Here is a 13,639-nt window from a genome sequence, read left to right on the forward strand (position 1 = left end):
TACTAAGCACAAACCTGGAAGGTGATTATCTACTGCCCACCTCCCCTTCCCCAAAAAACAGGAGTTCAGTTTAGCAGACACTGTTTTTGCATAACTGATGTGCGTTTTCTGTCCCATTGTTTTCCTCTCCCCACCCTCCACCTATTCCAGAGGACACGTTTCTTTTTTATTTTTTAGTATTTATTTATTTTTGGGAGAGACAGAGAGATCAAGCAGGGGAGGGGCAGAGAGAGAACGGGACAGAGGATCTGAGGCAGGATCTGCACTGACTGACAGCAGAGAGCCCAAGGTGGGGCTCGAACTCATGAACTGTGACATCATGACCTGAGCTAAGGTCAGACGCTCAGCCTACTGAGTCACCCAGGTGCCCCTAGAAGATACATTTCTAAGGAAGCAGGCAGGAACCCTGAACGGATCGAGTTTTAGAATATTGTTAATTTCCTGCAGCCCTGATTTTTCAGACTGAGAGGCTTACCCTCCAGTATGGGGACTCACCCAGTTTGCCAAGACTCCTCAGGCAGAAGGGACTGATCAGTTTCAAGAGGGAGAGTCATGCCGAGACTGTGGGGAGCTGGGCAGCATCCTGAGGACCTGCAGCCTCCTGGAGGGGTGGGTTCAGGGTGTCTGTCCAGGCTGCATGGGGGACAGCCCACAGAATAGTAAATGGCTTGGGCAGATCCAGGGCTATCGGCAGGACAAATAAAGCAGATGGTATGGACCTTAGAGTCCAGATTAATCTCTAAATCACAAGAGGATACTCAAAAAAGAGGGGCATGCAGGGTGGATTTCAAGCCTCCTATGCCAGCCTTGAAATTTTCTCAAAGAACTGATCCTCTTGGGGTGCCTGGGTGGCTCAGTCGGTTAAGCATCCGACTCTTGGTTTCAGCTCGGGTCATGATCTCGCAGTTCATGAGCTGGAGTCCTGCACCGGGCTCTGTGCTAACAGCATGGAGCCTGCTTGGGATTCTCTCTCTCCGCCCCCCTCTCTCTCCCCCCTCTCCTGCTCTCTCAAAATAAATAAATAAACTTAAAAAAAAAAAAAGAACTGATCCTCTTCTCAGAGAGGAAATGAGCAGTTCCAAAAGCACCTGCCAGGGGTCTGCCTCTAGGGCAGAAGGGTTTTTATAAGAACCAGCAGCCCTGGCTGGCACTTAGCAGATGTCACGAGACATCAGGCGGGAGCCTCTCTACCTGAGGCGGGTAAGACTGAGGGTCCTGAGTGTCCACAGTCAGGGAAGCATAATTCAGAAACAGAATTCAGGGGAAGATTCTGAACCCACAGCAAAGCTAGAGTGAACAAGGCATAGTGCTAAGACCACTCTCTACAGTTTAGGACCTGTAAGTGTCCTCTTGGGCTGTCTTCTAGGATTTGTTGACATTTCATAGGAGCCTTGACCCATAAATCCAGAACTTTCAGCTGAAAGTGTGAAAGTGAGGTGTGCTTGGAAAGGTCTCGGGAGACCAGGGGAGCAGAGGCAGGAGCCATGAGGGTCCCACAAGATTCTAGACCCAGCTGACCCCACACCCCTGCCACATCAGGCAGCTGAGGCCCAGGGATGGGAGGATAACTGAGGAAGAAGCAGATGTGGCTGGAGATCAAGGGCAGGAGGCAGTGTGCATTTACTGCTGCTTTTAAGGCAGAGTCTACAGGGAAAGCGTCCCCATTTGAGGGAGACACTCAGAAGCTAATCCAAATTCAAGAAAAGTTCTGCTGGGCCCCTAGCTGGGGAGGACTCGGTGCTCCAATCAGGGAAGAGTACAGCACCAGGAGGAGGGAGGAGAGATCTTTGCCCACTGTCTAATCTTGGCTAGCTCTCTCTGATGACCCTGGGGAATGATTCACCCACAGAGCTAGGCACAGTTTGGGTGGGGGTAGAGCCCGGTGTCTCCCTTCTTTGTGGGGACACAGGAACTTATTAGGAAGATACTGTGGAAGAATAATGTTTTGGAAATAATAATAGTGCTAAGTTTCTCTGGCAAAAAAAATTTTTTTTTTTAAATCACCATTTACGGAGGGAGGGATTTCACCGTGCAGGTAGCTGAGGAAGTCACCAGTGAGGAGAAATGGAAAAGCAAGAGCATTGGTGGGAGGGGCTGTCTTCAAGAGGTGGCTGTGCCCCAGCGAGACCTCAGAGAAGGACCATTCGTCTGACAGGTCCAAGTAGCAGGGTCACAGGTGGCACCACCAGGACACTGAAGCAGAGATTCGGACGTGGTCAAGCCGGCCCATGGGTCCGAGAGACAAGGCCTTCTCAGTGGGACACACATGAATTGACGAACGTGGGATAGATGTACAGCAGACACCTCAGGGGACTCCTGGGAGCACAGGTGTCTCAGGGCCAGCTGGGGCCTTCCCTAAGCCTTTGCACCACCCAAGTACTCCCAAATTTAGCCACAAACTCCAGAAAAGGGGGAGAGCCCCAACTGGAAGGCTGAATGTCCACCAGTTCAGCGGAATGGGGGTTCGCAATAAAAATGATCATTTTTGCTTTTTGCCCACGTGCATTTTTGGATGGAAATTCATACTTGCTATGAACATCTTAAGGAGGAAGGAGGGCTGAGCCTCTGCATCACCAGAAAATGTCTCCAGGGGTAGCAGCTATGGTTGTTGGGCCACGGACAAAGCAGAGTCAGTGTCTGTTCTTCCCACACACCACCTCCGTTAGATGTCCAAATCAGGGCTCAGTCATCAAGGAGGGTGCCCACGGTTGGCCCATCACTGCACCATCCCACTCACACAGGTGCGTCCTGCCCTGGGCTCCTTCGAAGCTCCTCTGCTATCCAGGGCCTCACTGAGGTGGAGCAGGTGTGGGCCCAGCTCTGAGAACCCTCCCAGCTCCTGCACGTCCTCCCCACTCTACCGTGAGCACCAGGTCCTCTTCATGAACCAGCTGCAGCTGGGAGGTGTGGGAGCCCAGGACCAGACTTCTAAGATCTGTGCTATAGACTGGTCTCCCCCAAATTCATGTTAAATCCTAATGCCCGGTGGCATGGTATTTGGAGAAGGGGACTTTGGGAGGTGATTAGGCCCTAAGCGCGGAGCCCTTATATATGGTGCCCTTATAAAACCACAGGAATCGCTCTTGACCCTTCAGCCATGTGAGGACACAGAGAGAAGATGGCCGTCTACAAACCAGGAAGTAGACTCTCACCAGACACTGAATCTGCCAGCGCCTTGATCTTGGGTTTTTCAGCTCCCAGAACCTGGAAAAATAAACATTTGTTGTTAAAGCCCCCCCAGCCTATAACAGCCCAAATAGATTAAGACAATTTGGCATGTGTGGAATTCTCGTGTGATTGGCTTTATAAGAAGAGAACAGTGGTTTCAGACTCTGGCCTTCTCTTTGCTCAATTCCTTGTAATAGGAGTTTGACCTAAATACTTTTTGCACACAGTATTCATCTTCCCTTCGATCACTTCCAAGGAGGCCGAGTAGCAGTGGAGCTTGGGCAGCATCTTAAGATGCTTCTCCTGAGGAGCACACAAGGTGGCCATCATGGGTAGTTTCTGGCCAAGACGTCCATGTCCTCTGTCCTCTGCTGAATCCCAGCCTGGCAAAATGTTCAAAGGCTGACTTCAGGGCCCATTAGGGTAAACATCCCTTCCCCCTTTTTTCGCCTCCATCTCATTGCAGAGAAATTTTCTTCCTGGGAAGAAGAACTCTAGATTATGAAAGCTGGGAAGAACCATAGGAAAAAACAAAGGCCCAGGGAAGGAGGGGAACTGCTTGGTCCACGTTCCTCATCTCAGTGAATGACACCAATGTCCACCAAACACCCAAACCAGAGCTTGGTCCACCATATGCAATTCTTCCCGAGTTCTGCCATATTCACCTCCTAAATATGTCTCCCGTGTGTCCAACGCTCTCTAACGGTAGCAAATATATTAACTTCATCTAAGCCAACTTCTTCGTTTCTCTTTCAATTCTACCGCCAGCGTCCCTACGATTTTATGCACAGCAACCTGGGTAAACTGTTAAAACATAAATCTAGTCGTGTCATTGTCCTTTTTAAACCGCTTTATGACTCACCTGTGCCCTGAGGATACAGTAAAACGAATCCTCAGCATGGCTTATGCTGTCCTTCATGACTTGGCTCCTTGGAGCCCCGCTGCTCAAAACTCCCCATCACACGGAGTCTGGCACACACAGTAGGTCCTCCATAAACAGCAGTTGGATTTAATCAAATTATCCACGTCTATTCAGTACGTCTCAGTCTTTAACTCATGACTCTGAACTTGGGCCAGGTCTTCATCCAGAAAGAGATACATTTCAATGCCTCCCCTCTTGCTGCCCGAGGTCCAGGCTACAAAACAACAAGGATTAGCTGAAAGACCAGGTTCTGGTCTCCTCTGCCTCGGCCCAGGATTGACAAGAGGGAGCTGACCACTTGCTGGGCGGACCCTCAAGGCAAGAGATGCTCCTGTCATTGCCACAAGGGGAGGCACACAGCTGGGTTTTTCTAAAACTTAAGAGACCTCATCTCCATTTCAGAGAGTTGGCACAGCCCCTCAGAGAGGGGCAGAGCTTAACCAAGGTCTTTGGCCTCTGTGCCGGTTTTAGAAGGTACCTGGGATTTTGCCTTCATTCAGATATGGTGGGGCCAATAGATCAGGAGATGATTGCCATTGAAAAGATAGTCTTTTACTCACAGGTCTCAAGAGGGGGGAATGACACACTGTGCAGGGTAACACAAGAAAGTGTCAGGAGGCAGCAGGAGGGAGGGGAAAGCTTGGGCAAAAGCCTGTACAGTAGGTTTTTTTTTTTTTTTTTTTTTTTTTTTTTTTTTGCAGGGAGAAGTGCGTGAGGGAGAATGAGTAGCTGAACAAGTGTAGCATTGACTGGAGATCTCTGGGGCTGAGGTGCTGTCTCTAGTTGTCTGTTATCCCACCCTAGGAGAGTAGGGAAGGGGGGATAGTGGTTTGGCCGGATGAAGACCGTGAAGGTGGTGGTTGAGGGTTTAGGCTCTGGATTGGTTGGTTTGCATACGAAAGGCACACTCACCAGGGAGTTGTTTGAATTCTCAAAGAACTAGCTAGCCCTGGGAGGGGCAGTCTTTCCTTGGTTAGTGAGCCCCAAATGCCAGAGCACAAAGAATACAAAAGACACAGTTAATACAATGCTAGATGGAGAATATCTCAGGAGCACACTGCTCGTCAAAGCAGCTCCCTTCTGGTCTTACCTCTGTCATCATCCTTGTTGTAATAACCTGAGGAGTCTCTTCTTCCATAAAAGGGGTCCATGGAAAAGGGCAAAGGAAGACTTCTGGGAGAAGAAGTGAGAGTGTTAAACAAAACCTTCCCTTGCCATTCTTTCTGAGTAGGCTTTGCAGCATGATTTAAGACAAACAAACAAACAAACAAACAACATCAGAGCTGAGGAAGGAGGGAGAGAGAGTGCCAGAGATCTCAGAGGAGAGTGGGTGTAAAATAGCTTGGAGCTTAGTTGGGTAATGTGGCTTCAGTCACCTGTTTCATCATCACTTGGCTTTTGGTCTGTGCATCCAACGGGACAGTCACAAGGGTCAGTCCTCACTGATGTCTCCCATCCTCCCTTAGATCTGCTCTGGGTTGGATCAAGGTACACAGAGGGCTGGGGAACACAGTCGCCAATATCAAAACAGCAGCATGGATCAGGCTTAGTAACTTGGGCTTATGGACAGGAGAGATATCAAGAGATTGTGTAAACAGCTCTGAAAACTACAAACAGGAGACGGGAGTAGGAGGGAGGCGCGCTGGTCAGGGTAACTAGAAGTTACCTGAACAGAATCTCCCCACGCTGAACTCACAGGTTCAGGAGATCCAGTATCTCCCAGAAGTTTCTCTGCGGGAAACTTGCACACACCTGCATAAGTTTCCACACCCTCCACCTGATGCGGTATTGGTTTTGTTTTCTTCTTTTCTTCGCAGAAGCATGAAAGTGAAAGGGGCTGGATCTTTATTTGCCTTGTGTCTGATGTCCTACAACTCCACTCACTGGACCCACACTTTAAAGAATTGGGGGGTATGCTCACAGCTCCGAAGATGGGTTCTGAGAGCCTCGGGCCATCAGGCCAAGCACATGTCTTCTAAGACAGTCTGGTAAAAGTGCCTTACTGCTGGGACAGCCTCGCTGACCAGAGGGTCTCCTGTGGGTGCTGTGGGTGTCTGTCTGGAGAATCGTGGTGGGGGCAGAAGAACAAACATGAAATCCTGGAGCAGACCAGGTAGACAGCAAAAGGCATAATAGTAGGTTCAGCTTTAGGCGTTTGGTTGTGGTCATGTTAAATTTTAGTTTTATTTATTTATATATTTATTTATAAATGTTTGTTTACTTTTGAAAGAGAGATAGAGAGAGAGAGAGGGCACATGCAGGAGGGGCAGAGAGAGAGAGAGAGGGAGAGAGAGAATCCCAAGCAGGCTCCGAGCTGTCAGCGCAGAGTCTGACACAGGTCTCCATCTCATGTACCAGTGAGATCATGACCTGAACCCAAATCAAGAGTCAGACACTTAAGCGACTGAGCCACCCAGGCCCCCCCCCCCCCCCACCAACAGTTTACGTTCGAATCATACACTGTATAAGTGGAAACGTAGGGTTAGGAGGCTTGGGAATTAGAAGTAATTGTCTTAGTCTGAAATGATCGAGTCACAGGCGGAAGTATGGGGCTAGGGCAGGACACAGGCGGGACAGCCCTCTGTCATAAAAGCCTCCTGACTGAGCTGTAGCTTGGGTCTCATCTGCACTCTTGTCTCAAAGGGCACAACCACTGTCCTTCACGAATTATCCCTCCCCTGCTGAAGTCCTGGCCCCATCGTCCCCTGACCCAAAGTCAGTTGTTTTACATGCAGAAGAAAGGAACCGGATCACTTACTTAACACCATCCACAAAAATAAAATCAAAATGGGATGAAAGACCTAAATATGAGACAGGAAACCATCAAAACCTTACAGGAGAAAACAGGCAGCAACCTCGTTGACCTCGGCCACAGCAACTTCTTCCTAGACACGTCTTCGGAGGCAAGGGAAATAAAAGCAAACCTGAACTTTTGGGACCTCATCAAGATAAAAAGCTTTTGCACCGTGAAGGAAACAATCAACAAAACTAAAAGGCAACTGACAGAAGATATTTGCAAATGGCATATCGGATAAAGGGCTAGTATCCAAAATCTATAAAGAACTTATCGAAGTCAACACCCCCGAAACAAATAATTCAGCGAAGAAATAGGCAGAAGACGTGAATAAACACTTTTCCAAAGAGGACATCCAGATGGCTAACAGACACGTGAGAAGATGCTCCTTATCACTCATCACCAGCGAAATACAAATCAAAACCGCAACGGTGTACCCCCGCACACCTTTCAGAATGGCTACAATTAACAACTCAGGTAACAACAGATGTTGGCGAGGATGCAGAGAAAGGGGACCCCTTTAGCACTGTTGGTGGGAATGCAAGCTGGAATGGAGGTTCCTCAAAAAAATTAAAATTAGAACTACCCTACCACCCAGCAATGGCACTAGTAGGTATTTATCCAAAGGATACAAAAATGCTGATTGGAAGGGGCACGTGCTCCCCAATGTTTATAGCAGTGCTATAAACAATAGCCAAATTATGGAAAGAGCCCAAATGTCTATCGACTGGTGAATGGATAAAGAAGATGTGGTACACACACACACACACACACACACACACACACACTAGAATACTACTCAGCGATCAAAAAGAATGAAATCTTGGGGCGCCTGATGGCTCAGTCAGTTAGTGTCTGACTTCAGCTCAGGTCATGATCTCCGGGTTTGTGAATTTGAGCCCCACATCGGGCTCTATGTGGACAGCTCAGAGCCTGGAGCCTGCTTCGGATTCTGTGTCTCCCCCCCTCTCTCTGCCCTTCCCCTGCTCTCGCTCTGTCTCTTTCTCCTTCAAAAATAAAAATAAACATTGAAAAAAAAAAGAATCAAATCTTGCCATTTGCAACAACATGGATGGAACTAGAGTGTATTACACTAAGTGAAATAAGTCAGAGAAAGACAAAGATCCTATGATGTCACTCCTGTGTGGGATCTGAGAAACTCAACAGATGAACATAGGGGAAGGGGAGAAAAAATAAGGTAAAAACAGTGAGGGAGACAAACCACAAGAGACTCTTAAGCACAGAGAGCAAATGGAGAGTTGCTGAAGGGGAGGTGGGAAAGGGCTAAATGGATGATGGATATTGAAGAGGGCACTTGTTGGGCTGAACACTGTTACATATAACACTGTGTTATTTGTAAGCAATGAATCAGTGGGTTCTATTCCTGAAACCAACACTACTACACTGTATGTTAAGTTACTTGAACTTGAATAAATAATTTTTTTAAAAAGTCAGGTTTTTAAAAGTGTTTATTATTTATTTATTTTTTGTTTTTGAGAGAAAGAGAGACAGAGTGTGAGCAGGGGAGGGTCAGAGAGAGGGGGAGACAGAATCTGAAGCAGGCTCCAGGCTCTGAGCTGTCAGCACAGAGCCCGATGCGGGGCTCGAACTCACAAACTGGGAGATCATGACCTGAGCCGAAGTGGGCTGCTTAACTGACTGAGCCACCTAGGTGCCCCAAAAAGTCAGTGGTTTTAATGCAACAGACCCCCTGCTTCTGAACACTGAAAGGTGACGAGCCTGGCTCCAAGAACTGTCACTAAGCCTCCAATAATTAGCTTAAAACATGTTCCCAGACCAGTGACCGCTCTGGGATCCCAGTTAGGCCATTTAACACATTAGAGAATAAAAGAGGTGACTGGAATCTGACAAAAATGAGTCCCAGAGGAGACAAAGCCAGATGTCCTGGGGGAGAGTTGCATTTATAAATGCTTGGGTCTCTTGCAGCCAGGGAGGGCTTTCTGAAGGAGGGAGGCTGTGAAATGGAAGAACTGGAGGCATGGAGGGGCCAAGGGCTTAGGTTAAAGGCCTGCTCTCTCCATTGGACCCCCCACTCTGTGTCTCCATGGAAGCGGTTACAATTCAAAGGATGGTTCTGCGGGGTGAAACCGTGTCATGGTCCCAGTGGATGGCAGGTTGGTTGATGTTACACTTGACGACACACTTTCTTCCCCCACAGTTTCTTGGCATAGACATAAGGAGGTCGCTTCACTCCACTGCAGACCTCACCAACAGACGATGAAACAGATCTGTATTCCAACTCGGGGACAGCGGGGACTATCGAGTGACTTTACTGAAATCATTTGGGACGCTCCGTGACGGAATCACTCTGGGTTTTCTCCCCAGAAATATGTTCCCTGCAGTACTGGAGGGTTGTTGTTTCCGGCATTCAGAACCAGTTTCTTGCCCCCACATTTTTGCTAGCCCCTTGCCCCACATTTTGCCTTTTTCCTACGATCAGCGCACCGAGAAGGCTGCCGCCCTTCCCTCTGTCGATGTAAAACCTAACAACGACCAGCATACACCAGCAAGGACCAGATGTGAAAGGAAACCTCAGGCAACTTTGGCTAAATCAAAACCAGAAGGCCTGGCATAAACCGGGCGTGATACCGGGCACCTACGTGGAAATCCCCCACGGTCCTCCATGGAAGAGTCATCTCATCTGAGAGCACATGCACCAGCGACAAGTGAATTTTTCTGAATGTCTGACAAGAAGCCTGCTCCAGGGAGCTTTACTGGCAGCCTGAGACTGAGCTCAGCCCCACCAACAAACATGTGCTGGCTCATCTGGAACTGTTGATCTGAACGGGAAACGTGCCAGATTCCTCGTCATCACTGGCGGGTTTCTTCATTAACTTATGGATAAGTTCAGCCCCATATCCACTATTTTTAGGTGCTTGTACCAGGAATCCACCAGCACCTCAGCCAGGCTGGCCTCACGTGTGACTTGAATGTGGGCGCACGGATCACACGGGAAGGAACACGGTCCATACTGGGGCATCGGGAGAATCTCAACTCACTTCATTAGAGCTTTTTGGCCCCATGTCCTCTTCCCACCTCCTCTGCCCCAGAGTTTGCAGATCAGCTCTTGGCCTGAAAGAAAACCATCAACCAGGTCCATGGCCCTAAGAAGCCAGCTTGGGAGAAGGGCTTAGTAGATTGGGCCAAGGAAGCCAGGAACCATGTAAGTCATGAGGCCTTGGAGCCCAACAGGGAAGGGGACTAAGTGATACCTGGTGACAGTGAGTCATAAAAACCAAGTCCCAATAAAGGCCAGTAGTTTTCCCATCTTCCCCAGTTGTACACAGCTCCCCTGGCCCTGGCCAATCACCTGGCAAATAGGTGCCATAGTCACAAAGGTAACTGAGTGGGAATGTATCAGAACAGGGAAGAATTTTCAAAATCCCTTCATCTAAACCGCTCATTTTATAGATGAGCAACCTGTGATCCAGAAGAGCAAAATGACCTAACTTATTCAGCACCACACAGGTGGTTAGAGGCAAACAGAAATAGGATTTATTCAGCACCACGCAGATGGCTAGAGACAAACAGAAGTAGGATCCGGGTTTTCTAACACCCAGCTTATCACATGTCAACAACGTGCATCATGAGTGCTGGATACATAAGTTTAAGTCCTTACGTTTCAGAATCAGGAAAATCATCCTCATCTACACAGAGGAGTGAATCATTATGTTGTTGAAGAGATTCTCTGAAGACACAAAGATTCTCTAGAGACTCTACAAGGCCCAGTTTCCCACCGAAATAGGAGCCATCTACACGGTAACATTTGTAATTACAAAAGAGGTTTTGGTGTTTTCTATCTTCAGTTTAAGACAGAGAAGAGAGGCTGAGGGTGTCACAGAGTTAGAAGGTTTCACTGAAGACAGTGTCAACCAGTGGCAAACAGGTGAGATTGGACTTGAATTGAAGAGTAAGCACATAAACAGATTAAGAATGAGGATTAATGGGGCACCTGGGTGGCTCAGTCGGTTGAGCGTCCAACTTTGGCTCAGGTCACGGTCTCACGGTTCGTGAGTTTGAGCCCTGCGTCGGGCTCTGGTGCTGACAGCTCAGAGCCTGGAGCCTGCTTCAGATTCTGTGTCCCCCTTCCTCTCCGCCCCTCCCCTGCTTGTGCTCTGTCTCTATCTTTCAAAAATGAATAAACATAAAAAAAATTTTTTTAAAAAAGAATGAAGATTAATAATACACCTTCTGGGGGGTGCCTGGGTGGCTCAGTTGGTTGAGTGTCTGATTCTCCATTTCAGCTCAGGTCATGATCCCAGGGTCGTGGGATCGAGCCCCACATCAGCTCCATGCTGAGCATGGAGGCTGAGATTCTCTCTCTCTCCCTCTGTCTCTCTCTCTCTCTCTCTCTCCCTCTGCCCCTCTCCCTGGCTCATGCCCTCTCTCTCTCTTTAAAATAAAATAAAATAAAATAATAATAAATAATAAAATTTCTGGTGCAAAAGAGATGAAGAATCTCGTATTCAAAAAAAAAATTCGTCCCCACTAACTACCTCCATTTCCTCACTTCCCATTCACTTCTTCACCCACGACGATGATATCACTTCCTTCCCTCTGGAGAAGCTCCCTCTGACCTCCTAATTTCCAACTCTACCATTTGCATTGTCTTCATCCTAACTGGCCCCCATAGCATTTGACATAATTGACCATGACACTCTTTTCTTCTCAATTTCCTCTCACTCTTACTAGCTGGTGTTCTCCAAGGTTTCATTAATGGCTCCCCCACTCCCGATGCTTCCCTAAATGATTTCAGTTCCATACTACCTGCACGCTGACAATCCCTAAATTGTTATCTCTACCCCTGTCCTCTTACTTGAGCTCCACTTGTGTGTGTGTGTGTGTGTGTGTGTGTGTGTACGTGTACATACACCTACTTTTTCACTGCACAGTACACCCCCAAAAATCAAAGTCCTCATTCTCTTCCTCCTGAACAAACATATACGCAGTTATCTCCATCAAAGACCTCTGTCACTTCTGCCCCCTTCTCTTACTTGACCTCTTCCTTCAGACATAAGTCCTGCCAGTTGTCTCTCAGAAATGTTGCTTGAATTAAAATTACTCTGATTGAAAAGGAAAAAAAGAAAAAAAGAGTTACTCTTTTTCTCTGATCTTCATTATCTCAGTTCAGGCTTGTGTGCACTTTCTCACCAGGACGACAGCAATAGCTTTGCTTTTTGTTTTGGTAAAAATGCACATAACATGAAATTTACTGTTTTACCCCCTTTTGAGTGAACAGTTCAGTGGCATTAAGTACGTTCATTGTCCAAACCATCTCAGAGCCTTTCCATCATCCTTAATCCCTAAACCTGAAACTCTTTACTCATTAAATAGAAACTCCTAATTTGCTCTTCTCCTCACTATTCTTTCTTCCTCTATGGATTTGACTATTTTTAGTACCTCATAGAATTGGAATCTTATAGTATTGGTCCTTCTGTGTCTGGATTATTCTCAATAGCTTCTTAACCGGTTTCCTTATTTCTAGTTTTTCTTCTCCCACAGCTCGTTTGTTGAGTACAATCAAAACCATAAAAGACTCTTAAATAGAGAGAACAAACTGAGGGCTGCTGGAGGGGTGTTGGGTTGGGGGATGAGCTAAGTGGGTGACAGGCATTAAGGAGGACATTTGTTGGGATGAGCACTGGGTGTCATATGTAAGAGTTGAAACACTGGGTTCTACTCCTGGAGGCATGACAACCCTTTACAGTAACTAACTTGAATTTAAATTAAAAAAATGTAATCAGTTAAAAAAAATGTGTAAGACATGTTGACTACAAGGAAAAGCCGACAGTCCTCAACTTGGGGGTCAAGGCCTTTTGAAATCTGGCCACAACCTACCTTCCCGGGTTACCTCCTGCTCCTCCTCCAACAATACCCCAACCACACCCCACTACCTGGTAAGCCCCTCCATGCCTTTCTCACTCTCCTGCACCTGCCACCTCCCTGCTTGGCCTGCCCTGTCCTCTCCATCCTCTGTGCCCTCTCTCAAATCCCTGGCCTTCACCTAGCAAACTCCACTCATCCTTTGAAGCCCAGCTTCCATTTTTCTTCCCCTGTGAAGTTGGCCCTGATCCTCCATAGCTGAACTAAACCTTCTCTCCACCATGTTACTACATCACTTTGCAGATCTAGGATTTATGTGCTTTTCGTGATGTCTTCTATTTTTCAATCAAAAAGCTTTAAGAAATATTGACGTCAGTCTCCCCTTTCAAGCCTGTGATCTCCTTGGTGGTCGGGAACATGTCTTTTCATCCTTGGTAATCTCACTGGTGGGTATTCAATGTTTGTTCAAGGAATGAATAAACAAAATATTTATCCATCTGTACCATGTTAAAATGATACATAAGGACACATTAGGTGGTCTGTAAAAGACTTCTGAGATACAGGATTCCAAAATACACTTTACAAACCCTGCCACATACCGTATAGGAGCATCTTCTGCAGAAATGAAAAGCAGGGATAACAGTTGTTACCACAACATCTGGTTATGATTAGCTCTCTACGCGTCAAACATAATAAGGGTAATTACTCAAAGTTGTCATCCTGATCGTCTGAGGTAATCAGACCCAACGCATCCCCCAGGGCGGTTGGTAGCAGAATTCAAACCTGGAAGCCACTTGAACTACAGGTCTTCTTGAAGGGACACTGTGGGTGCCATTCCCAGGGGGAGTGACATCCAGAGTACAGTGCGGCCTGTGGGGGGTGCCCAGGGGCTCCTTGACTGACACTAAAGA

This window comes from Prionailurus bengalensis, chromosome A2, assembly GCF_016509475.1.
Source record: "Prionailurus bengalensis isolate Pbe53 chromosome A2, Fcat_Pben_1.1_paternal_pri, whole genome shotgun sequence".
NCBI classification, from domain to species: domain Eukaryota; kingdom Metazoa; phylum Chordata; class Mammalia; order Carnivora; family Felidae; genus Prionailurus; species Prionailurus bengalensis.